Consider the following 25,188-nt stretch of genomic DNA (forward strand, 5'->3'; position numbering starts at 1 on the left):
TTCGTCTAAAATTGTGAGCCATATGTTTGTGACTATTACAGCGCCATCGATCACAAAGCGAAAAAAGTGGTCCAACTAAAACATTCAGATTTCTTTACGTTCTACAGGAATATGTAACGAAAAATGGGGGTTCCTATTTAAAAAATCGCAGTTGATATCCGTTTGAGCTATGGCAGCGCCATCTAGCGAGCCAACCATAGCGCCATCTGGTTTCCCCCTTCAAGCTAGACAAGTTTCGTTCTTTGTAGTTTCATCTACATCTACATCTACATGACTACTCTGCAATTCACATTTAAGTGCTTGGCAGAGGGTTCATCGAACCACAATCATACTATCTCTCTACCATTCCACTCCCGAACAGCACGCGGGAAGAACGTACACCTAAACCTTTTCGTTCGAGCTCTGATTTCTCTTATTTTATTTTGATGATCATTCCTACCTATGTAGGTTGAGCTCAACAAAATATTTTCGCATTCGGAAGAGCAAGTTGGTGACTGAAATTTCGTAAATAGATCTCGCCGCGACGAAAAACATCTTTGCTTTAATGACTTCCATCCCAACTCGCGTATCATATCTGCCACACTCTCTCCCCTATTACGTAGTAATACAAAACGAGATGTCCTTTTTTGCACCCTTTAGATGTCCTCCGTCAATCCCACCTGGTAAGGATCCCACACCGCGCAGATATTCTAACAGAGGACGAACGAGTGTAGTGTAAGCTGTCTCTTTAGTGGACTTGTTGCATCTTCTAAGTGTCCTGCCAATGAAACGCAACCTTTGGCTCGCCTTCCCCACAATATTATCTATGTGGTCTTTCCAACTGAAGTTGTTCGTAATTTTAACACCCAGGTACTTAGTTGAATTGACAGCCTTGAGAATTGTACAATTTATCGAGTAATCGAATTCCAACGGATTTCTTTTGGAACTCACGTGGATCACATCACACTTTTCGTTATTTAGCGTCAACTGCCACCTGCCACACCATACAGCAATCTTTTCTAAATCGCTTTGCAACTGATACCGGTCTTCGGATGACCTTACCAGACGGTAAATTACAGCATCATCTGCGAACAACCTAAGCGAACTGCTCAGATTGTCACCCAGGTCATTTATATAGATCAGGAACAGCAGAGGTCCCAGGACGCTTCCCTGGTGAACACCTGATATCACTTCAGTTTTACTCGATGATTTGCCGTCTATTACTACGAACTGCGACCTTCCTGACAGGAAATCACGAATCCAGTCGCACAACTTAGACGATGCCCCATAGGCCCGCAGCTTGATTAGAAGTCGCTTGTGAGGAACGGTGTCAAAAGCTTTCCGGAAATCTAGAAATACGTTATCAACTTGAGATCCCCTGTCGATAGCGGCCATTACTTCGTGCGAATAAAGAGCTAGCTGCGTTGCACAAGAACGATGTTTTCTGAAACCATGCTGATTACGTATCAATAGATCGTTCCCTTCGAGGTGATTCATAATGTTTGAATACAGTATATGCTCCAAAACCCTACTGCAAACCGACGTCAATGATATAGGTCTGTAGTTCGATGGATTACTCCTACTACCCTTCTTAAATAAACGCTGGTGCAACCTGCGCAATTTTCCAATCTGTAGGTACAGATCTATCGGTGAGCGAGCGGTTGTATATGATTGCTAATTAGGGAGCTATTGTATCAGGGTAATCTGAAAGGAACCTAATCGGTATACAATCTGGACCTGAAGACTTGCCCGTATTAAGCGATTTGAGTTGCTTCGCAACCCCTAAGGTATCTACTTCTAAGAAACTCATGTTAGCAGCTGTTCGTGTTTCAAATTCTGGAATATTCCATTCGTCTTCCCTGGTGAAGGAATTTCGGAAAACTGCGTTCAATAACTCCGCTTTAGCGGCACAGTCGTCGGTAACAGTACCATGAGCACTACGCAGCGAAGGTATTGACTGCGTCTTGCCGCTTGTGTACTTTACGTACGACCAGAATTTCTTCGGATTTTCTACCAAATTTCGAGACAATGTTTCGTTGTGGAACCTATTAAAGGCATCTCGCATTGAAGTCCGTGCCAAATTTCGCGCGTCTGTAAATTTTAGCCAATCTTCGGGATTTCGCGTTCTTCTGAACTTCGCATGCTTTTTCCGTTGCCTGTGCAGCAGCGTTCGGACCTGTTTTGTGTACCATGGGGGATCAGTTCCATCTCTTACCAATTTATGAGGTATGAATCTCTCAACTGCTATTGCTACTATATCTTTGAATTTGAGCCACATCTCGTCTACATTTGCATAGTCAGTTCGGAAGGAATGGAGATTGTCTCTTAGGAAGAGTTCGTTTGACGCTTATTTCGTGAGATATTTGGCCCGGTCACGATCAATGGACCACCCTGTATATATCCATTTTTATAATATGTTTGAATATCGCTGACGGCAGCCTCTTGTAACATTTTGGAACATGCTTTACGCTTGTGTCACGACATCACGACTGTAGGGATCAACATGAATTTCGCTTACCGACTGTTGGACCAGATTTGTGACTGGATCCAGGACTTCCTTGCACATACAACACATTACGTCGTTCTTAAGAGAACAAATCTACAAATATACAGTAATTTTCAGGAGTACCCCAGGAAAGTGTGACAATATATACACTGTGTTCAAAAAATGTGTCGAGTACTTTGAGAGATGGTAGTCACTCATCAAAACAAGAAAAATGAGTCCATAAACATGGGTCTGGGAACGCATACTTTCCGAGATAAACACATTTTTATAGGAAGGGCTGCGCGACAGTGTTGCGGACATCAGCACAGTCGTTGCATTGACATTCTGTGAAATGTGTCGGCAGGGTACTATAAAGTCTTACAGTACTCTACCTATCACTAGGTGGTCTGCAGTCAGTTGTGTGGTTCCAGCCGTGTTGTAGGTTACGTTGGTTCTCGTCGTGTTTGTATACCTTATTGTACAGTACTGGCAACCTTGTGTACGCATAGTGGTGTTTTACCTTCTTTCAAAGGCGGATTCATTTATGTGTTCACTGTTACTGCGCTGTTTGACATACATATGGTGTAGTACATTTACATTTTCTCTCTTCCACCACTTGTTAGCAATAGGAACCTACTACTCGACAAGTGAAATAACTGTGATTGCGTATATTCTGCTATGGTTTACCAAATGGACGCAGCCTGCGAGCCCGCAGTCTCTACGCTGAAAAATATCCACAGTGCAGAGTGCACTCTGATAAGCTGTTCGGCAGACTGAGTGGACGGCCCCGTACAGTGCGCACGTCTGACATGGTGGAGCGGGTGCTACTTTCGGCGGGAGAAACCCCTGGGTCCATGTGCAACGATTAGGAGCAGCAGAAGGTGTTTTTCACTCTCTTGTCTGGGGGAGTACTTCATAAACAGTTGCTGAACCCAAATCGTCTGCAGCGCGTTCAGGCCCTTGGGCCACAAGATCATCATGGCAGACAGCAGTTCTGTCAATGACCGTTGCAGAAGAGTGCCGCAGATCCACTGTTCACATCCAACATTTTATTTGCGATGGGGCAGGACTCGAAAGAAATTGTGTGAATTTCCATAACCAGCACGTATTGGCAGATGTAAATCCCCAAACAACTCAGGAAAGAGGACATCAATACCGACTCTCAATCAACATATGTGGAGGCGAACTGGGGCACATTACTGGAGGCTGTGCCATTTCAGCAACAACTTCAAATGGTTCAAATGGCTCTGAGCACTATGGGACTTAACAACTGAGGTCATCAGTCCCCTAGAACTTAGAACTACTTAAACCTAACTAACCCAAGGACATCACACACATCCATGCCCGAGGCAGGATTCGAACCTGTGACCGTAGCAGTCGCGCGGTTCCGGACTGAAGCGCCTAGAACCGCTCGGCCACAGCGGCCGGCTTCAGCAACAAGTAAAAATTTGGTTCTTGCATAATGACACACCAGCACATTTTCGTCACAATGTGCATAAACATCTGACGCAGACATGCAGACAGGCATTTCAGGACCGCCGGTGAACTTGTCGGAGGGGGGGGGGGAGGGGGGTGTTTTACCGTGAATGGACGCCACGTTGAACACCTCCCGTAGATACGTGTTCATCGCAGAAAGTATGCATTTCCAGACCCATGAAGTATTCGACGCTTTTTAACATCCTGTATAAACGATTTAGTGGATAACTTTGAAAGCTCCATGAGGCTGTTTCCAGATGATGCTGTTGTATTAGAAGCTAGTGACGCTAGAAGACTTGAGCGAAATGAAGGCATATCTATACAGTATTTATAAATGATGTGGGGACTGGCAGTTGGCTCTAAAAGTAGATAAATGTAATACAATCATGTTCAGAAAATTACAGAAGACAGAACATCTTGACCGACTAGAGACAGGACGTTCTCATTCATAAGACATATACGTTAATAGGTTTTGCAGAAATGAGTAACATTTCAGTCACCTCCGTTCAGCATATGTCACGTTGTCAAGTAGCCACATGGCCCAGCATAAGCCATGATTACTTGTTCCATGCGTGATGACATCGACGCCTGTAAGGCGCAAATGGCGTTCTAAGGTGTAGCCATCCACTCTGCATTCACCTGGTTCCAAAGTTCAACTGTGGTGGTTGGCATTGGGTCACAGCGCTGCACCTGTCGTTTCAACATGTCCCACACATTTTCGATTGGCGATAAGTCTGGTGATCTGGTGGGCCAGAGTAAAAGACTGACATCCTGTGACACCAAGAAGCCACATGTTGATGCAGCAACATGTAGTCGTTCGTTGCCTTGCTGAAAAATGGTGTCTTGGTGTTGTACAGAAGGCTATGTCTACAGGTCACAGGATGTCTGTCACATAGGTCACACTAGTCATAATGCCCAGGACACGTAGCACCTGTGATTTGTATTTGTACCCAATAGCGTCCCAAACAATAAGGCCTTGAGTTTTCGCTGTATGTGTTGTGCGAATGCAGTCACTGTGATACAGCTCTCCCTGGTTAAAATGCCAATCATTTCCGCAGAACATACTAATGTACATGTCTTGTGAATACGAACGTTCTGTCTCTAGTCGTTCAAGGTGCTCAACTTTTTCTGAAAATAAGCATGTATATTGCCCATTCACAGATGAAGAAATGGACTGTTACACAATTAGTAAGTGAATCCAAAGCAGCCATGCACTTTTTTCTTTATTGTAATTTCATGCCTCTGTCCCATATGGGCAGAGTGAGACACTTAAAAAAAACTGGAAATGACGAAACACTCACAAAGAATAAAAAAACACTGGAAACAACGAAACACTCACAAAGAATAAAAAACCACTGGTAGGGACCTGCTGAGGGACTGGAGGTCGGAGAGGAGGGGAAAAGAGGGGAGGGGGATGAAGGTGGGAGGAAGATGAAAAAGGGGGGCAGGGGACGAACCAAGAGGCAGGAGATGGGCAGGGTGGGAGATGAAGAGGGAACACAAGGCAGGAAAGAGCGCAGAGACACAGAAGGGAAGGATGGGAGAAGGAGGTGGTGTAGGAGGGGGAAATCCGCTCAGAGGAAGGGAGGGGGAGGAGAGGGAGCTCTGAGGAGGAGGAGGAAGGTGGGATTAGAGTTGGTAGGAGGGGTAGATGTCAAGGCGAAGCTCATAATCTGGGAGGGGTAGGTGCCGGAAGATACATTGGGAAAGGAGGTGGAGGGTGTGGAAATGGAGAGAGGGCGGGACAAACGGTAAAGGCGTGGCAATGGGGTAGGGGTGGAGAGGAAGGGGACACCAGGGCATGGGGGGATAGAGTAGGAGGACAATATACAGGGTGCAAAAGGAGAAGGTAGGGAAAGGGGATGAGGTCATAGAGGATGCATGTGGGGGATGGAAGGCAGATACGGAAGGCGAGGCAGAGTGCATGGCATTCGAGGATTTGGAGGGTTTTATAGAATTTGGGAGGGGCGGAAATCCAAGCGATACTGGCGTAACAAATGATGGGGTGGATCAAGAATTTGTAAGTGTGAAGGATGGTGGAAAGATGCAGTACCAATGTCCAGCCAGACAGGAGTTTCAGGAAGTGGAGTCTGTTGTGCGCCTTGTGTTAGATGGTAAAGAGATAGGGAGTCCAGGTGAGGTGGCGGTCAAGGGTGAGGCCAAGGTATTTCAGGGTAGGAGTGAGGTGGATAGGACGGCCATAAATGATGAGCTAGAAATCATGGAGTCTGAAGGAGTGGGCTGTGTGGCCTATGATGATCGCCTGGGTCTTGGAGGGGTTGATACGAAGGAACCACTGGTTACACCAAGTGGTGAACCAGTCAAGGTGGGATTTAAGTGTACGTGGAGACCTTTGAAGGGTAGGGTAAAGAGCTATGAAGGCGGTGTCATCAGCAAACTGGAGGAGACAAACAGTCGAGGGGGGTTTGGCAGCCATGCAGTTGCAGAAAAGGTGGTTTTATTCAACCCTTAACCATAGTTTCCACTAAATGTAAACCTGTCTTCTTCAGAACTACATGCAACTTGAAGACAGTGTAACAGCAATAACTTTTAACATGGAAATGGAAATGAGCGTTTGGCGTCATTGGCCGGGAGGCCCCTCGCGGGGCAGGTCCGGCCGCCATAGCGCAGGTCTTATTACATTCGGCGCCACATTGGGCGACCTGCACGCTGGATGGGGATGAAATGATGATGAACACAACACAACACCCAGTCCCTGAGCGGAGAAAATCTCCGACCCAGCCGGGAATCGAACCCGGGCCCAGAGGACGGCAATCCGTCACGCTGACCACTCAGCTACTGGGGCGGACACTTTTAACATGGAAACACATCTTACAGACGCTAGATCTCCTTAAATGGATGTGAATATCACATAACATAAACACAACCAAAATAATAAAAACTAGTAAATTAAATTTATTCATTTCACATCATATGGCAGGGTACTAGGGGCCTTCTGGCGGTGTGACATTCTGGCCCTGATTGTTTACCGCAATCTGTTTTCTACCATTTGGCTTCTTTCGCTGTTTGTTTCATCATTTTTATATTTTTCTGTGAACTCTGTATGCTTGTTCTTATGTATGTCATTATATTTTCAATAAAATTATTACAAAAAAGTATTTACTTGAGTTTTTGTCACTGTCAGCATACTAAAGGTAAATTCTAAATTTTTTCATACAATTTTGGATTTAGTAGTTTCCAAAGAAGAGTTCCTTGTCTCGTCTTTCTCCATTATATCTGAAAGCCTGTATCATTATCTCACAAGATTTAGGCCATACTGAAAATTCTAGATGACTGAAAGAAAACTGGACAAAATCCAGGCTAATAGAGTTCTTACCAGTGTCCAGGCAGTTGCTCACTTGTTGGTTCATTGTTTAAAGAGGATCACTTGTTGGTTCAGTGTTTAAATACGAGGGTTGCCCAGAAAGTACTGCACCGCATTTTTTTTCTTCAGCAGTTCTTGATTGAGAATTACACACACGGAAGAATGGTGTCTCTCCATTCAGTTCTATGACCTTCCTCCAGCGCGAAAAAAGGGCGTCTATGCCCTGTCGGTGCCAATCCTTGTCGTGGTAACAGAGCCAGTGCTTCACTGTGTGAAGCACCTCCTTATCGTTCTCAAAATGTCTTCTCTAGTCCTAATGCATCTGTTCTCGCGGAATGACATCAGCTCGCTACAACATGTCAGGTGTGACAGCCGTGGACGGTCTCCCCGACCGTTGTAAATCTTGGAACTCCGCCGAACCGCTTTCTGATGACCTCACCTTCCGTGCCCAGCGAATAACTGTACTTTTGTGGACAACAGATGCTCCATAGACTCTGCACAAGCGTTTATGAATATATCCCACAGTTTCTTTCTGTGCAGTGAGAAATTAAATCACAGCATGTTGCTTGTAACGTACATCACCTAGATATGCCATTTTGAAACTGTCGTGCAGCTACGCTATCTGTCGGAAGTGACGGAAACTTGGCGCTCTCACTCAGGAGGCTTAAATATTACGAGGGCTGTCCAGAAAGTAAGTTACGATCGGTCGCGAAATGGAAACGACTATGAAAATCCGATAAAGCTTTGCAAAGATGTGTTGGGCAGTGTCTCTAGTATGACTCTAGGTAGAATTATGTCGCTCTTTTCATTCCTGAGCTCTTAGTGAGCGCGTAAAGATGTTATAGAAAATAGTGTCTCCCGCCAAGTACGAGGGCCTGGTGAGAATTTTCCCCTGAAGCTATGCAACCAACATTACATAACTGTCGTGCGGTTTCTTCTTCAAGACAATTGTCAGCCTCATTCTGCAGGGGCAATGAAGGTGTTCCTGCATCGTTTCAATTGGAAATGTTTGGTTACCCACAATCAGCCCGTAATTGTCTCCCACTGAGTTTCATCTCTCTCGAACGAATCGCTGGCTATGAAGACAACATTTTGGCACAGACAACGAGCTTTAGGCCAGCGTAGAGAACTGGCGGAAAGCACTGGCGGCTGCCTTCTATGATGAGGGTATTGGAAAGTTGGTACAACGCTACGACGAATGTCTGAGTCAGAACGGCGACTACGTAGAGAAGTAGCCGAAAGGTGTAGCTAACTGTTACAAGTGAAACATTTCTGATTTTCACTGTGATTTTCATTTCGCGATCCATCGTAACTTACTTTCTGGACAGCCCTCGTACATATGTAACGTTTCGCTTTCGTAGCATTATTTTCGGCTCAGAAAAAAAAAATGCGGTGGATTACTTTCTGGGCAACTCTCGCAGATGAACTTTCAAGCCATCTATAAGAAACGTACTTCATACTATTTATCACTATGTGAGATGCAAGTGCCAAGTTGCGTGTGCCAAAGACCATATCTGCTTACTGTACTTTGAAGGCAGAGCGCAGCCGACCGCTCGGGTGGCTTGGCTGTTGGGTTTTGAGGTTGCAGGGCTCCTGCGGATGTGAAACAAAGCACTCTTTCTCTGATGCTGAACTCTTACTCTGGTTCTTCCTGTGGCTGGCGCCTGCGGGTGCTGACTCGATCTGTGTATTAAATTCAGAAGTCTGTGCCTTTTGTACTCATATTACGTAGATGGGCATTTCTAAGTCGCTGTATTCAGGATTTATGCTGAGAGCGTGTAACCCCCCTCTTACTAATCGACCTATCCTGCTTGCGATATAAAATATAACCGTGGATCGCGTGTATGCCTAATGGATTTTTTCTAATTGCATAAGGCTATCTTTCCCGAAGAAGTGATACCGATAACTAGGAGGAAAGTGTACAACCGACCCTTCTGATAGAAATTCTACTAAAAATAAAAAGTAATTAAACCGAACAGGGCTATAACTTGGAAAATTAAAGTTATTTTGTGCAATCACTCACGAACAACACTGGACAGAATGGCGTACCACCGATCATGAATCCAAAAGTTACAATAATGAACGAAAAGGAAGTAATTAACGGTTTCCAACCCACTAGGGCAATTTACATCCAAAATCCTGTACAAGATGATGGGAAAAAAACATGAATTATTATACACTTTAGTTGTCACGTTTTTTTACACTAATTTTAAGTGAGTATGTAATAATAAAGAAAACTGAGAAGTCACTCTTACGTTATGTTTGGCATTAAATTTTGAAAAAGGCAATCGAGTGATGATTTGAAAATATGCAATTAAACTGTATGTTAGTACTGAACTTTGTTACGTGAACAATGACTTTCAGTGACCTCAGCATAACGTCATCAAAGAAATGTAGAAAAAAAGCAAGCACTTCTTACTTTACCGATACTTATTTTGCAAATTGGATTTAATATTATTGTCTGAACAACTGAGCCTTTTTTAATGACTTGAACAGAATTAAATACTAGAATACGTACCAAACCAAACAGCCATTAGCTCCAAGCTACACGTAAAATAAATAAAAGTTCCGCAATCTTAATTTGTGCATTTCTTTAGATTTGGACTTTTTCCAGTGATTGATTCTCAAACTTGAAAGTCATTCTCAGCGAGGAGTCCGGATACTTTTGATCACATAGTGTATATCGCGAGATGATTCTTTTGTGATTCACGTTTCTTGTTATCAGGTGTTAATCAACTAGTAAGATGCTCCTTACATCTGCATTTACATGTTTTCCCTATAAGAAAAAACACAGCTACAGTTACAGGTTTGATTGCTATTGACAAGGGATTTCAAATTTATTCCGTGTTTCTGGATTTCCGGAAGGCTTTTGACACTGTACCACACACTTCTAGTGAAATTGCGTGCTTATGGAATATTGTCTTAGTTTATCTTATCTGGATTCGTGATTTCCTGTCAGAGGTCACAGTTCGAAGTAATTGACGGGACGTCATCGAGTAAAGCAAAAGTAATTTCTGGGGTTCTCCAAGGTAGTGTTATAGGCCCTTTGCTGTTCCTTATCTATATAAACGATTTGGGAGACAATCTGGGCAGCTGTCTTAGGTTGTTTGCAGATGACACTGTCGTTTATCGACTAATAAAGTCATCAGAAGATCAAAACAAACTGCAATGCAAAGCGGTTTAGAAAAGTTATCTGTATGGGGAGAAATTGGCAATTGACCCTAAATAGCGAAAAGTATTGGTCATCCACGTAATTGCTAAAAGGAATCCGTGAAACTTCAGTTACATGATAAATCAGTCAAAACTAAAGGCCGTAAATTCAAAATACCTAGGAATTACAGTTAAGAACAACTTAAATTGGAAGGAACACATAGAAAACGTTGTGGGAAGGCTAACCAAATACTGTGTTTTATTGGCAGGACACTCAGAAAAAGTAACAGATGTACTAAGGAGACTGCCTACATTACACTTGTCCGTCCTCTTTTAGAATACTGCTGAGCGGTGTGGGATTCTTAGCACATAGAATTGACGGTGTACATCGAAAAAGTTCAAAGAAGGGCAACACGTTTTGTATTAACGCGAAATAGGGGAGAATGTCTCCGAAATGATACAGGATTTCTGATGGGCGTCGTTAAAACAAAGGCGTTTTTCGTTGCGGGGGAATCTTCACTCGAAATTCCGGTCGCCAACTTTCTCCTCTGATTGCGAAAATATGAGGTTCATTCAAATGAAACATGGTCCGTGCGTCTACCTTTGCCTTGCACGTAAGGTGGCACCACGCAGCTGCGGGTAATGTGGCGCCATCTACTGGTAGAGAGACTGACGCGTGCGCACCGTTTGATGTTGCATAGTGCCTGTGTGATTTCAAGCCGAAGAGAAGATCGTCCACTACCGAACATGCAGGCGAGTAAGCCCGAACAACGAGGAGTGATTCGATTTTTGGTGGCGGAGGGAGTTGGAAGCTGTGAAATATATCGACGGATGAAGGCTGTGTACTGCGAGCACAGTCTGAGTCCTACATCTACATCTACATTTATACTCCACAAGCCACCCAATTGTGTTCCCTCCTTGTTTTCCCCCTCATCTGTCCAGGTCCACCCCCCTCCCCCCCATCTGCCCTAGGCTATGGCGTGTCTTCTTTGTGCCGACATTTTAGTGCAGTGTTTACAGAGAGTGTTGAGCGTTGTGTGTCTTCTCCGAAGTGTTGAGAACGGCCATCATACTGTCGCTGGGTGTGATTTTATATCTCTTGCGAACAGAAACCAGACTGTCGCCATGTTTTTTTAATTGTCTGTCTACTATGTTATCTGTCTGCATCCTGTGTATTTTATTCGGTTTGCCAACCCCCCTTGTTTTAACTTTCCACAATTTTCCGCCGTTTTACAATTTAAGTCCCCGTTTATCGCCTGCTTTTATTGTTTCTTAACTTCTCCTTACATTTTAAAAAGTCTGTAGGCTGCAGAGCAGCGTAATAAGCTGCTGCCAGCCCGCCCCCTTCGGGGGGAATCGAAATACAATAAAGGAAAAAAAGCACCCAATCGTGTGTGGCGGAGGGCACTTTACGTGCCACTGTCATTACCTCCCTTTCCGGTTCCAGTCGCGTATGGTTCGCGGGAAGAACGACTGCCGGAAAGCCTCCGTGCGCGCTCGAATCTCTCTAATTTTACATTCGTGATCTCCTCGGGAGGTATAAGTAGGGGGAAGCAATATATTCGATACCTCATCCAGAAACGCACCCTCTCGAAACCTGGACAGCAAGCTACACCGCGATGCAGAGCGCCTCTCTTGCAGAGTCTGCCACTTGAGTTTGCTAAACATCTCCGCAACGCTAGCACGCTTACCAAATAACCCTGTGACGAAACGCGCCGCTCTTCTGTGGATCTTCTCTATCTCCTCTGTCAACCCGACCCGGTACGGATCCCATACTGATGAGCAATACTCAAGTATAGGTCGAACGAGTGTTTTGTAAGCCACCTCCTTTGTTGATGGACTACATTTTGTAAGGACTCTCCCAATGAATCTCAACCTGGCACTCGCCTTACCAACAATTAATTTTATGTGATCGTTCCGTACGCATACTCCCAGATATTTTACAGAAGTAACTGCTACCAGTGTTTGTTCCGCTATCATATAATCATACAATAAGGGATCCTTCTTTCTATGTATTCGCAATACATTACATTTGTCTATGTTAAGGGTCAGTTGCCACACCCTGCACCAAGTGCCAATCCGCTGCAGATCTTCCTGCATTTCGCTACAATTTTCTAATGCTGCAACTTCTCTGTATACTACAGCATCATCCGCGAAAAGCCGCATGGAACTTCCGACACTATCTACTATGTCATATATATATATATATATATATATATATATATATATATATATATATATATATATATATAGTGAAAAGCAATGGTCCCATAACACTCCCCTGTGGCTCGCCAGAGGTTACTTTAACTTCTGTAGACGTCTCTCCATTGAGAACAACATTCTGTGTTCCGTTTGCTAAAAACTCTTCAATCCAGCGACACAGCTGGTCTGATATTCCGTAGGCTATTACTTTATCAGGCGACAGGGCGGAACTGTATCGAACGCCTTCCGGAAGTAAAGGAAAATGGCATCTACCTGGGAGCCTATAGCTACACTCCTGGAAATGGAAAAAAGAACACATTGACACCGGTGTGTCAGAGCCACCATACTTGCTCCGGACACTGCGAGAGGGCTGTACAAGCAATGATCACACGCACGGCACAGCGGACACACCAGGAACCGCGGTGTTGGCCGTCGAATGGCGCTAGCTGCGCAGCATTTGTGCACCGCCGCCGTCAGTGTCAGCCAGTTTGCCGTGGCATACGGAGCTCCATCGCAGTCTTTAACACTGGTAGCCTGCCGCGACAGCGTGGACGTGAACCGTATGTGCAGTTGACGGACTTTGAGCGAGGGCGTATAGTGGGCAAGCGGGAGGCCGGGTGGACGTACCGCCGAATTGCTCAACACGTGGGGCGTGAGGTCTCCACAGTACATCGATGTTGTCGCCAGTGGTCGGCGGAAGGTGCACGTGCCCGTCGACCTGGGACCGGACCGCTGCGACGCACGGATGCACGCCAAGACCGTAGGATCCTACGGAGTGCCGTAGGGGACCGCACCGCCACTTCCCAGCAAATTAGGGACACTTGCTCCTGGGGTATCGGCGAGGACCATTCGCAACCGTCTCCATGAAGCTGGGCTACGGTCCCGCACACCGTTATGCCGTCTTCCGCTCACGCCCCAACATCGTGCAGCCCGCCTCCAGTGGTGTCGCGACAGGCGTGAATGGAGGGACGAATGGAGACGTGTCGTCTTCAGCGATGAGAGTCGCTTCTGCCTTGGTGCCAATGATGGTCGTATGTGTGTTTGGCACCGTGCAGGTGAGCGCCACAATCAGGACTGCATACGACCGAGGCACACAGGGCCAACACCCGGCATCATGGTGTGGGGAGCGATCTCCTACACTGGCCGTACACCACTGGTGATCGTCGAGGGGACACTGAATAGTGCACGGTACATCCAAACCGTCATCGAACCCATCGTTCTATCATTCCTAGACCGGCAAGGGAACTTGCTGTTCCAACAGGACAATGCACGTCTGCATGTATCCCGTGCTACCCAACGTGCTCTAGAAGGTGTAAGTCAACTACCCTGGCCAGCAAGATCTCCGGATCTGTCCCCCATTGAGCATGTTTGGGACTGGATGAAGCGTCGTCTCACGCGGTCTGCACGTCCAGCACGAACGCTGGTCCAACTGAGGCGCCAGGTGGAAATGGCATGGCAAGCCGTTCCACAGGACTACATCCAGCATCTCTACGATCGTCTCCATGGGAGAATAGCAGCCTGCATTGCTGCGAAAGGTGGATATACACTGTACTAGTGCCGACATTGTGCATGCTCTGTTGCCTGTGTCTATGTGCCTGTGGTTCTGTCAGTGTGATCATGTGATGTATCTGACCCCAGGAATGTGTCAATAAAGTTTCCCCTTCCTGGGACAATGAATTCACGGTGTTCTTATTTCAATTTCCAGGAGTGTAATATTTTCTGGGTCTCATGAACAAATAAAGCGAGTTGGGTCTCACACGATCGCTGTTTCCGGAATCCATGTTGATTCCTACAGAGTAGATTCTGGGTTTCCAGAAATGACATGATACGCGAGCAAAAAAGATGTTCGAAAATTCTACAACAGATCGATGTCAGAGATATAGGTCTATAGTTTTGCGCATCTGCTCGACGACCCCTCTTGAACACTGGGACTACCTGTCCTCTTTTCCAATCATTTGGAACCTTCCGTTCCTCTAGAGACTTGCGGTACGCGGCTGTTAGAAGGGGGGGCAAGTTCTTTCGCGTACTCTGTGTAGAATCGAATTTGTGTCCCGTCAGGTCCAGTGGACTTTCCTCTGTTGAGTGATTTCAGTTGCTTTTCTATTCCTTGGACGCTTATTTCGATGTCAGCCATTTTTTCGTTTGTGCGAGGATTTAGAGAAGGAACTGCAGTGCGGTCTTCCTCTGTGAAACAGCTGTGGAAAAAGGTGCTTAGTATTTCAGCTTTACGCGTGTCATCCTCTGTTTCAGTGCCATCATCATCCCAGAGTGTCTGGATATACTGTTTCGTTCCACTTACTGATTTAACGTAAGACCAGAACTTCACAGGATTTTCTGTCAAGTCGGTACATAGAATTTTACTTTCGAATTCACTGAACGTTTCACGCATAGCCTTCCTTAGCTAACTTTGACATCGTTTAGTTTCTGCTTGTCTGAGAGGTTTTGGATGCGTTTAAACTTGCAGTGAAGCTCTCTTTGCTTTCGCAGTAGTTTCCTAACTTCCTTCAAGGGTTCTCGAATGGTGCAAACGATTCCTTGAGGGGCTCGAGTCTCTGGATGACGATGCTCGTCCTCGACAGGCCCAACGTGTCATCACACCGGAAATGGTTAAGGAAGTGAATGCTTTAGTCTTCGACAACCGCAAAATCACCGTGGACGAGATCCATCGGTTACTGGTATTAGCGTGGGCATCACACCATAATGCACCAACACTTGACCTTTCGAAAAATCTATGCACAGTGGGTTCCGGATCGCCGAACAGCGCAATACTCGAATGGAACTGTCTTTCAGTCATCTGCAACGTTACCATGAGGAGGAATACGGCTTTCTGTCGCATACTGTTACAGGTGACGAAACATCATGTCACGATTTCGAACCGGAGAGCAAGCGTCAGAGCAAACAGTGGAAACATGCGACTTCACCACCTCCAAAGGATTCAAAGGCCGTGCACACCATTTCTGGTAAGGTCATGATGTCCTTCCTTTTTTACCACACGAGGCCATTGCTTGTCGAGTTACTGGAACGGGGAACCACCATCAGGGCCCAGCGTTATCAAGCCACTTTACAGAACCTTAGACAAGCCATCAGGTCGAAACACCGAGGCATGTTGTCCAATGGCGTTATCCTCCTGCATGATAGTGCCCACCCACACACGGCCAATGCGGTGCAGACGAAATTACTGCAGTTTCGGTGGAAAACGCTGAATATGCACCGTACAGTCCGGACCTTTCACCGTGTGACTTTCACGTGTTTGGACCTCTAAAGCAAGCTATTCGCGGACATCGATTCGCAACGGACGACGATGTGTGTGACTCGGTCCAGGCCTGGATCCGACAGCAGCTTCTTCAAGTGTCGCAATGGAATAAATCTGCCAACAGTTTTGGCGACTGTCTGTAACTACATTTTTGAGTTAGTAAAATCGTTACCGTTACTTTACACTACTGACAGGGTTTCATTTGAATGCCCCTTGTATTTTGTTGACGGCGACCTACTTAGGGAGAAACGATCACCATGATAATATAGGGAAAATCAGAGCTTGTTTTTCTTTATTGTCATTTGTTCACCTTATACAAAGGCGGGCTGGCAGCGGATACATCTACTCCGCTCTTCAGCTACAAGCATGACAATAATAGAGAAAAAGGAGACAGAAAAGTAACAAAACGCTGGTTACAAAACAGGAGATACAATAAACAAAAAACATGAAGCAGTTCACACTCGACGTAAACACACGAAAAACTGTCGGCACTGCACACAAACACTGCCAAATGAGATGGTACAAGTGAACGAGGAGCGTGGCGGCGAAAAACACTACATCACAATCACGACGGCACAGACACTAAACTGATGGCTATGATCTCCAGCAAGCGAATGTCCACTTAGCGTGTGCGAGTCTGGGGACCCGCCAAGAGGGGAGGAATGTGGTGGAGGAGGGAGAGGGGAGAGCAGAGATGCTAATGGCAGGGGAGAGAGGGGGAGGAATGAAGGTAGGAGGGGGTTGGGGAAGCCCAGGGGAGGATGGGGGAGGAAGGGAGGATGGAGGGAAGCAGAGAGAAGGGAGAGAGGGTTCCCTAAGGAAAAAACACAGGAAGTGGGAGGGGAGGATCAAAGTTGATAGGAGGGGTAGATGGAGTGGAGGAGGGCATCGTCAGGGAGGGGGAGCTGGCGGAAGCCACCTTGAGAGAGGGTAAGGAGGGTGGAGAGATGGAGAGTAGGTGGGACGTGGGAATACAGGCGCGGCAGTGGACGGGGGTGGGAGAGGATGGGCGAGACAAACGGGTGAGGGGGATCTAGTTTATGGGAGGTGTACAGGATCCGTATCCGTTCAAGGAAGAGGAGGAGGTGGGGGAACGGAATAAGATCGTACAGGATCTGCATGGGGGAGGGGAGATGGATACGATAGGTGAGGCGGAGAGCATGGCGTTCGATTGCATGATTGAAGGGATTTGTAAAAGGTAGGAGGGGCGGAGATCCAGGCAGGGTGGGTATAGCAGAGGATAGGGTGGATGAGGGATTTATAGGTGTGGAGGATGATGGAGGGGTCCAGACCCCATGTACAGCCAGAAAGGAGCTTGAGGAGATGGAGCCGGGAGCATGCCTTGGCTTGGATTGATCAGAGCTCGTACGGAAAGATATAGATGTTCGTTCTTTCCACGTGCTATATGAGATTGGAATAATACAGGATTGTAGAGGCGGTTTGGTGAACCTTCTGCCAGGCACTTAAGTGTGATTTGTAGAGTATCTATGTAGATGTAGGATGTTTTAGAATTTATAATTTTGATTACTTTAACAAATATTAGGGACCCCTTCATATGTTCCATTGCACTATGAAAGTATGCTTACTACGTAACATTTCATTAATTGAAGACAGATCGCATTGTCGTTCATGTGGTATCGATAGCTACGATGCCTCGGCGTAGGTGCAAGTTCGCAGGTTGCCACCACGACACCGACACAGATGACAGCGCCCTCTAGCCGGCGCTGTACAGCTCTACGAGCGCCGCTGCAGATTCTGCCCATTTGATTCCGAGCCAACGACCAAGCAACTTAGCTTTTGAAACTTCCTGGCAGATTAAAACTGTGTGCCCGACTGAGTCTCGGTCGGGCACACAGTTTTAATCCGCCAGGAAGTTTCATATCAGCGCACACTCGGCTGCAGAGTGAAAATCTCATTCTGGAAACTTAGCTTTTACTTCATAGAGGGTTAGTCATTACAGACTTTGTTACCTCAGTTACTTCAGTGATAGTTGGTCCAACTACTAGCAGCTGTTTGCGTTGATGCCTGTGCGGCTTTGCACCTACTTGCTCATCTCAGCCAAAGTTAGGTAATATTATAATTTGTACATGTTCATACACCGGCAATCCCCCCCCCCCAAGTCATTTGCGTTCCCCTCCTAGGCCTTTCCCCACTCCCTCTCGCGTCTGCCCAGTCCCCCCCTCCCCCCCCCTCTTGTGGGTCCTCATCCTCCATCGGCTCTTTCACCCCTCCCTCCACTTCGTTTTTCCTCTCCTTCCCCCCTTTTATTTCCCATCGTCTGTGCAGGATCCCCCACCCCCCCGTCTGCCCTCGGCTGTGGTATGTCATATTTGTGCCAACGTTTTTGTGCAGCGTTCAAGTGAGTCTTCAGTGTTGTGTATCTTTCCAAAGTGTTGCGAACAGAAATCATGCTGTCGCTGGGTGTGAATTTTATATCTCTTGCGAAGAGAAACCAGACTGTCGCCGTGTTTTTTAATTGTCTGTCTATTATTTTACCTGCCTGCTTCCTGTGTATTTTATTAGCATTATCAACCCTTTGTTTTATGTTTTAAGTTCCACATTTTACCATTTAAATCATCGATTTTATCGCCTGCTTTTATTATTTATTATCTTCATCTTTTTAAAACAAATTCTGTAGGCTGAAGAGCGGCGTACTAAGCTGCTGCCAGCCCGCCCCCTTCGGGGGGAATCGAAACTCAATAAAGTAATCATCATCATCAACATCATTTAAGACTGATTATGCCTTTCAGCGTTCAGTCTGGAGCGCAGTCCCCCTTATAAAATTCCTCCATGATCCCCTATTTAGTGCTAACATTGGTGCCTCTTCTGAAGTTAAACCTATTACTTCAGAATCATTCTTAACCGAATCCAGGTACCTTCTCCTTGCTCTACCCCGACTCCTCCTACCCTCTACTGCTGAACCCATGAGTCCCTTGAGTAACCTTGCTTTTCCCGTGCGTGTAACATGACCCGAGTATCTAAGCCTGTTCGCCCTTACTGCTACATCTATAGAGTTCATTCCCAGTTTTTCTTTGATTTCCGCATTGTGGACACCCTCCTGCCATTGTTCCCATCTACTAGTATCTGCAATCATCCTAGCTACTTCCATATCCGTAACCTCAACCTTATTGATAAGGTAACCTGAATCCACCCAGCTTTCGCTCCCATACAACAAAATTGGTCGAAAGATTGAGCGGTGCGCAGATAACTTAGTCCTGGTACAGACTTCCTTCTTGCAGAAGAGAGTAGATCGTAGCTGAGCGCTCACTGCATTAGCTTTGCTACACCTCGCTTCCAGTTCTTTCACTATGTTGCCATCCTGTGAGATTATGCAATACTATAAAGTTAAAAAAAAAGAAAAAGAAACACCATTAAAAGAGTTTTAACTAATACGCAGAACCGCAGTACTTCACCTTTTCCTGCTCCTATTCGCTTCCTACATTCGGCCTACCCTTCAGTTTACAGGAGCAGACCGACGCGCCGCCTTCCAGGCGGGATACAAAAGTTCATTCATGGAAACAAAATTTAGTGGCAGAAGGGGAATATTTTCAGAACATTAGTACCGGAGTGATGCACCATGTTTTAGTCTAACAGGCAGTAGCAGCTTTTAAAGTGCGACTTGAGAGCTCACACATCCGCTGTGCATCAGCGCCCAGGTTTCCAGGGCAGATAGGTTGCTGGAAGCGAGTGAGTGTGGGAGGTCGCGACAGCGGATGCCGGCTCGGATGTTCCCACAGAGGAGACGTCGCCAATTGGTGCCGCCTGTCAGCGTAGCCGCGGTGTGGGCGCACGGCGTACCGACCTGCCGGCGCTGCTCTGACGTCACGACGGTGCGACGGCTTGTCACACTGGCGAGTATCTTGGGCCCGCGCATGACTTCCGCGTCCGTGCTTCACGTGTTGAACGACGTGGCGTAGTGGTCAGGGAGCGAGACTAGCATTTTCAGTGAGCCTAAAGTTGAAATATTTGTCCGGTTATCTTTCCTAAATCGATTAAGACGAAATGACGGAATGGTTTCACTGAGAAAGGCACCGCCGTTTTGTTCTTGACACCTGTACTATCTGAGTTTGTGCTTCATTTATATCGAGCTCTTTGTCGACGGGGCGTTAAACCCTAATCTTTCTTCCTTCTATCCTGCCCTTCTACACAACTGGCCATTAAAATTGCTACACCACGAAGATGACGTGCTACAGAACAGAAGCCGGCCAAAGTGGCCGTGCGGTTAAAGGCGCTGCAGTCTGGAACCGCAAGACCGCTACGGTCGCAGGTTCGAATCCTGCCTCGGGCATGGATGTTTGTGATGTCCTTAGGTTAGTTAGGTTTCACTAGTTCTAAGTTCTAGGGGACTAATGACCTCAGCAGTTGAGTCCCATAGTGCTCAGAGCCATTTGAACCATTTGAACAGAACAGAAATTTAACCGACAGGAAGAATATGCTGTAATATGCAAATGATCAGCTTTTCAGAGCATTCACACAAGGTTGGCGCCGGTGGCGACACCTACAACGTGCTGCCATGAGGAAAGTTTCCAACCGATTTCTCATACACAAACAGCAGTTGACCGGCGTTACCTGGTGAAACGTTGTTGTGATGCCTCGTGTAAGGAGGAGAAATGCGTAACATCACGTTTCCGACTTTGATAAAGGTCGGATTGTAGCCTATCGCGATTGCAGTTTATCGTATCGCGACATTGCTGCTCGCGTTGGTCGAGATCCAATGACTGTTAGCAGAATATGGAATCGGTGGGTTCAAGAGGGTAATACGGAACGCCGTGCTGGATCCCAACGGCCTCTTATCACTAGCAGTCGAGATGACAGGCATCTTATCCGCATGGCTGTAACGGATCGTGCAGCCACGTCTCGATCCCTGAGTCAACAGATGGGGACGTTGCAAGACAACAACCATATGCACGAACAGTTAGACGACGTTTGCAGGAGCATGGACTATCAGCTCGGAGACCACGGCTGCGGTTACCCTTGACGCTGCATCACAGACAGGAGCGGCTGCGACGGTGTACTCAACGACGAACCTGGGTGCACGAATGGCAAAACGTCATTTTTTTTTGATGAATCCAGGTTCTGTTTACAGCATCATGATGGTCGCATACGTGTTTGGCTACATCGCGGTGAACGCACATTGGAAGCGTTTATTCGTCATCGCCATACTGGCGTATCACCCGGCGGGATGGTATGGGGTGCCATTTGTTACACGTCTCGGTCACCCCTTCGCATTGACGGCACTTTGAACAGTGGACGTTACATTTCAGATGTGTTACGACCCGTGGCTCTACGCTTCATTCGATACCTGCGAATCCGTACATTTCAGCAGGATAATGCATGACCACATGTTGCAGGTCCTGTACGGGCCTTTCTGGATACCGAAAATGTTCGACTGCTGCCCTGGCCAGCACATTCTCCAGATCTCTCACCAACTGAAAACGTCTGGTCAATGGCGTCCGAGCAACTGGCTCGTCACAATACGCCAGTCACTACTCTTGATGAACTGTGGTATTGCGTTGAGGTTGCATGGGCAGTTCTACCTGTACACGCCATCCAAACTCCGTTTGACTCAATTCCCAGGCGTATTAAGGCCGTTATTACGGCCAGAGGTGGTTGTTGTGGGTACTGAGTTCTCAGGATCTATGCACCCATATTGCGTGAAAATGTAGTCAGTCACATGTCAGTTCTAGTATAATATAGTTGTCCAATGAATACCCGTTTATCATCTGCATTTTTTCTTGGTGTAGCAATTTTAATGGCCAGTAGTGTATATATATGCGAAATACGTCCTTGTAGTAAGCAAAAAGATCTATCTTCGCCCCATCAAGCAGTGTCTACTAATATAATTTAGTCTATACCTACATCTCAGAATGTGTCGCGGACATCACAGTATACAAAAAGGGTGTCGAAAGTATATGGCTCAGCCAGTGTAATAGAATGATTCAAAACCTTTCTCATGTACAGTTAGGTCCTTTGTCCATTTTTTGGAAACAGCTGCAAAATGAAGTATATGAGTCTTACAGAAAGTTGAGAGTATACTGACTTACTTCGACGATGCACCGCAAATCTATTACGTTTGGGTCCAGCTTCGCTAGGTGCGGTTTATGTGTTTTGGAGGTTTTGGTTTCCTGACAGGTTTTTCATTTAAGACTGCTAGTATCAGGATCTTTTTGAAACAACGCCGTGGAAACGCCTCGCCATATGCAGGCAAGCTACTCTGCTGAACAGACCTTCCCGCAGTGGTAACACAGGTTCCCGTCAGATCACCGCTTTTAGTGAAGCTGTATTGTCAGAATGGGGAATGTGCTAGTTCAGCGTTACGATTCTATCACCATAGGAAAGGGATTCGAAAGGGTAAAGGTCCGTTGACAAATACAGCTGTGGCGAGAATGATTTCGAAGTTCGAAGCCACGGGTTGTTTAGACGATAGACCCCGTAGTGGCCGACCGAGCACAAGGCGTAATGCTGCTGAGACAGTTCAGGAAGAAATGGAGACTGTAGCGGGTTCGTCTATGCACGGGGAAGTCAGCGCTCTTGCAGTCGCACGTCGCACCGGCATTCCATACACTACTGTTGTGGTTGGCACTAAGGCGTACCCTCCGATGTTATCCGTACAAAATCCATCGGCATCATGAATTGTTACCTGGCGATTTAGTGAAGCGGAGGGAATTTGCGGTGTGGGCGTTTCAAAAGATGGCGGAAGATGACGATTGGTTGAGTAACGTGTTGTAGACCGACGAAGCTCATTTCACGCTCCGAGGGTCTGTCAACGCCCACAACTGCAGGATTTGGGCTACCGAAAATCCTAGAACTGTCGTGGAAACTCCATTGTACGACGAGAAAGTCACGGTACGGGTTGGATTTAACACATCTACCGTTATCGGACTTTTTTTCTTCGAGGAAATGCGTCATTCTGGTTTTGTAATTGCTACCGTGACGGCTGAGAGGTACGCCGATATGTTACAGAATCGCATGATCCCCAGCCTGGCTGATAAACACCTGCTGGAACATACGATGTTTATGCAGGATGGCGCTCCACCCCACATTGCTAGACACATGAAAGATCTCTTGCGCGCGTCGTTTGGTGGTGATCGTTTGCTCAGCCGCCACTTTCGTCATGCTTGGCCGTCCAGGTCCCGAGACCTCAGTCCGTGCGATTATTGGCTTTAGGGTTACCTGAAGTCGCAAGTGTATCGTGATCGACCGACATCTCTAGAGATGCTGAAAGACAACATCCGACGCCAATGCCTCACCGTAACTCCGGACATGCTTTACAGTGCTGTTCACGACATTATTCCTCGACCACAGCTATCGTTGAGGAATGATGGTGGACATGTTGAGCATTTTCTGTAAAGAACATCATCTTTGCTTTGTCTTACTTTGTTATGCTAATTATTGCTGTTCTGATCAGATGAAGCGCCGTCTGTCGGACATTTTTTGAACTTTTGTATTTTTTTGGTTCTAATAAAACCCCATGTCATTCCAAGCATGTGTGTCAATTTGTACCTCTCTATCCACATTATTCCGTGATTTATTCAGTTTTCAAATTTATACTGACTTTTTGATCACCTGGTATATTATCACGCAAAATTTCTTTACATGTTACCTGACAAAATAAATGAACCTAGTGACGATGGAGAAATTTCACCGAAATATGTCTGGGTATTAAACAAGAAAAATTAGTGTTTCTTCGAGACAGGAACATATTCCTATAAGTATACACAAGGACAAAAAAAGCTGCAACACCAAAAATAATTAATGTTCAATAATGAAATTTCGGGGAAAAAATGTCTAGGTGACTTTTGTAAGTAATAACCATTGCAAGATCTCAGATTAATGTATGCACGAGATAATCCATCGCAAATGTGAACTGATGGTAGATTAATAACCAATGTAAACGCCAGAATGTTGAATGCAAGCATCCAAACGTGCTTGCATTGTGTTGTACAGGTGTCGGATGTCAATTTGTGGGCTGGAGTTCCGTGCCTGTTGCCCTTGTCAGTCAATAGAGGAACGGTTAGTGCTGGCTGTGGACGATGCTGAAGTTGTCGTTCTATGATTCCCCATATGTGCTCAATTGGAAACAGATTTGATAGAGCAGGTCAAGGCAACATGTCGACACTCTGCAGAGTATGCTGGGTTACAACAGCGTGATGTGTAGCGAGCGTTATCCTGTTGGAAAACACCCCCTGAAACGCTGTTCATGAGTGGCAGCACGACAGGTCGAATCACCAGTTTAACGTACAAATTTGAGTCAGGGTGAATGGGACAACCATGAAAGTGCTCCTGCTGCCATCTGAAATCGCACCCCAGACCACAACTCCAGATATACGTTCAGTGTGTCTGGCAAACAGATAGACTGATTAGAAGCTCTCAACTGGCCTCCTTCTAACCAACACACGGCCATCATCGGCACCGAGGCAGAACCAGCTTTCATCAGAAAACACAACAGATCTACACCGTGCCCGTCAATGAGCTCTAGCTTGACAGCACTAAAGTCGCAAATGGCGGTTGTTTGGGGTCAGTGGAATGCATGCTACAGGGTATCTGCTCGGAGATGTCCTGAAAGTAACCGGTTTGTAACAGTTCATTGGGTCACTGTACTGCCAACTGCTGCTGAAACTGCTGTTGCAGCCTTGTCTTCTTGCGACCGTACGTTCTCATGATCACCGCTGCCAACAGTCTTGTACAGTGACTACGTTCCTGACAAGTCTTTCTGCAGTATCGCAGAAGGAACATCCATCTTCTTGCAGCCCTCTTACAAGTTCTCGTCCAAACTCAGTGAAGTGAGGTGTTGATAATGGCGTCTTTGTCACCTTAAAGCTATTCTTGACTAACATCAACTCACCACGTCCAGTCTCGAAAGTAACTAAAGCTCTCAACCGTTAGAGTGTTTATTTAAAGCAAACCCAATTTTCATCCTCATGCTGGCAGTACTAAGGCCATTCTTAACGTGAAATTAGAATGGACATAATCTTTAAGCTGCAGAAACACACCTACCAACTTTTGTTTATGCCGGGCTATCCCTCCATGGTCATGCGATTTTTCTTTCCATCAGTGTATTAGTAAGCAAACACAGAGAAAAAAGTATTTCAATCACAAGACGAAATTCTCTCGTGCTCTCATCTCAACGACTTATTTCCAGTTTCGCCACTGTGACCTAAAAAAACTGATACAACGTGCAGTGCTCTTCTGCTTGGCATCCTTTCGAACTACACACATCAAAAAAAATTTTGCATCACCTTGGTTCCGAGAATTCCGGAACCTGTACAGAAAATTGGAATAGAGATCAACATCATTTACGCCCTTTTTATTGCTCAT

This window comes from Schistocerca piceifrons, chromosome 3 (assembly GCF_021461385.2).
Source record: "Schistocerca piceifrons isolate TAMUIC-IGC-003096 chromosome 3, iqSchPice1.1, whole genome shotgun sequence".
Lineage (NCBI taxonomy): Eukaryota > Metazoa > Arthropoda > Insecta > Orthoptera > Acrididae > Schistocerca > Schistocerca piceifrons.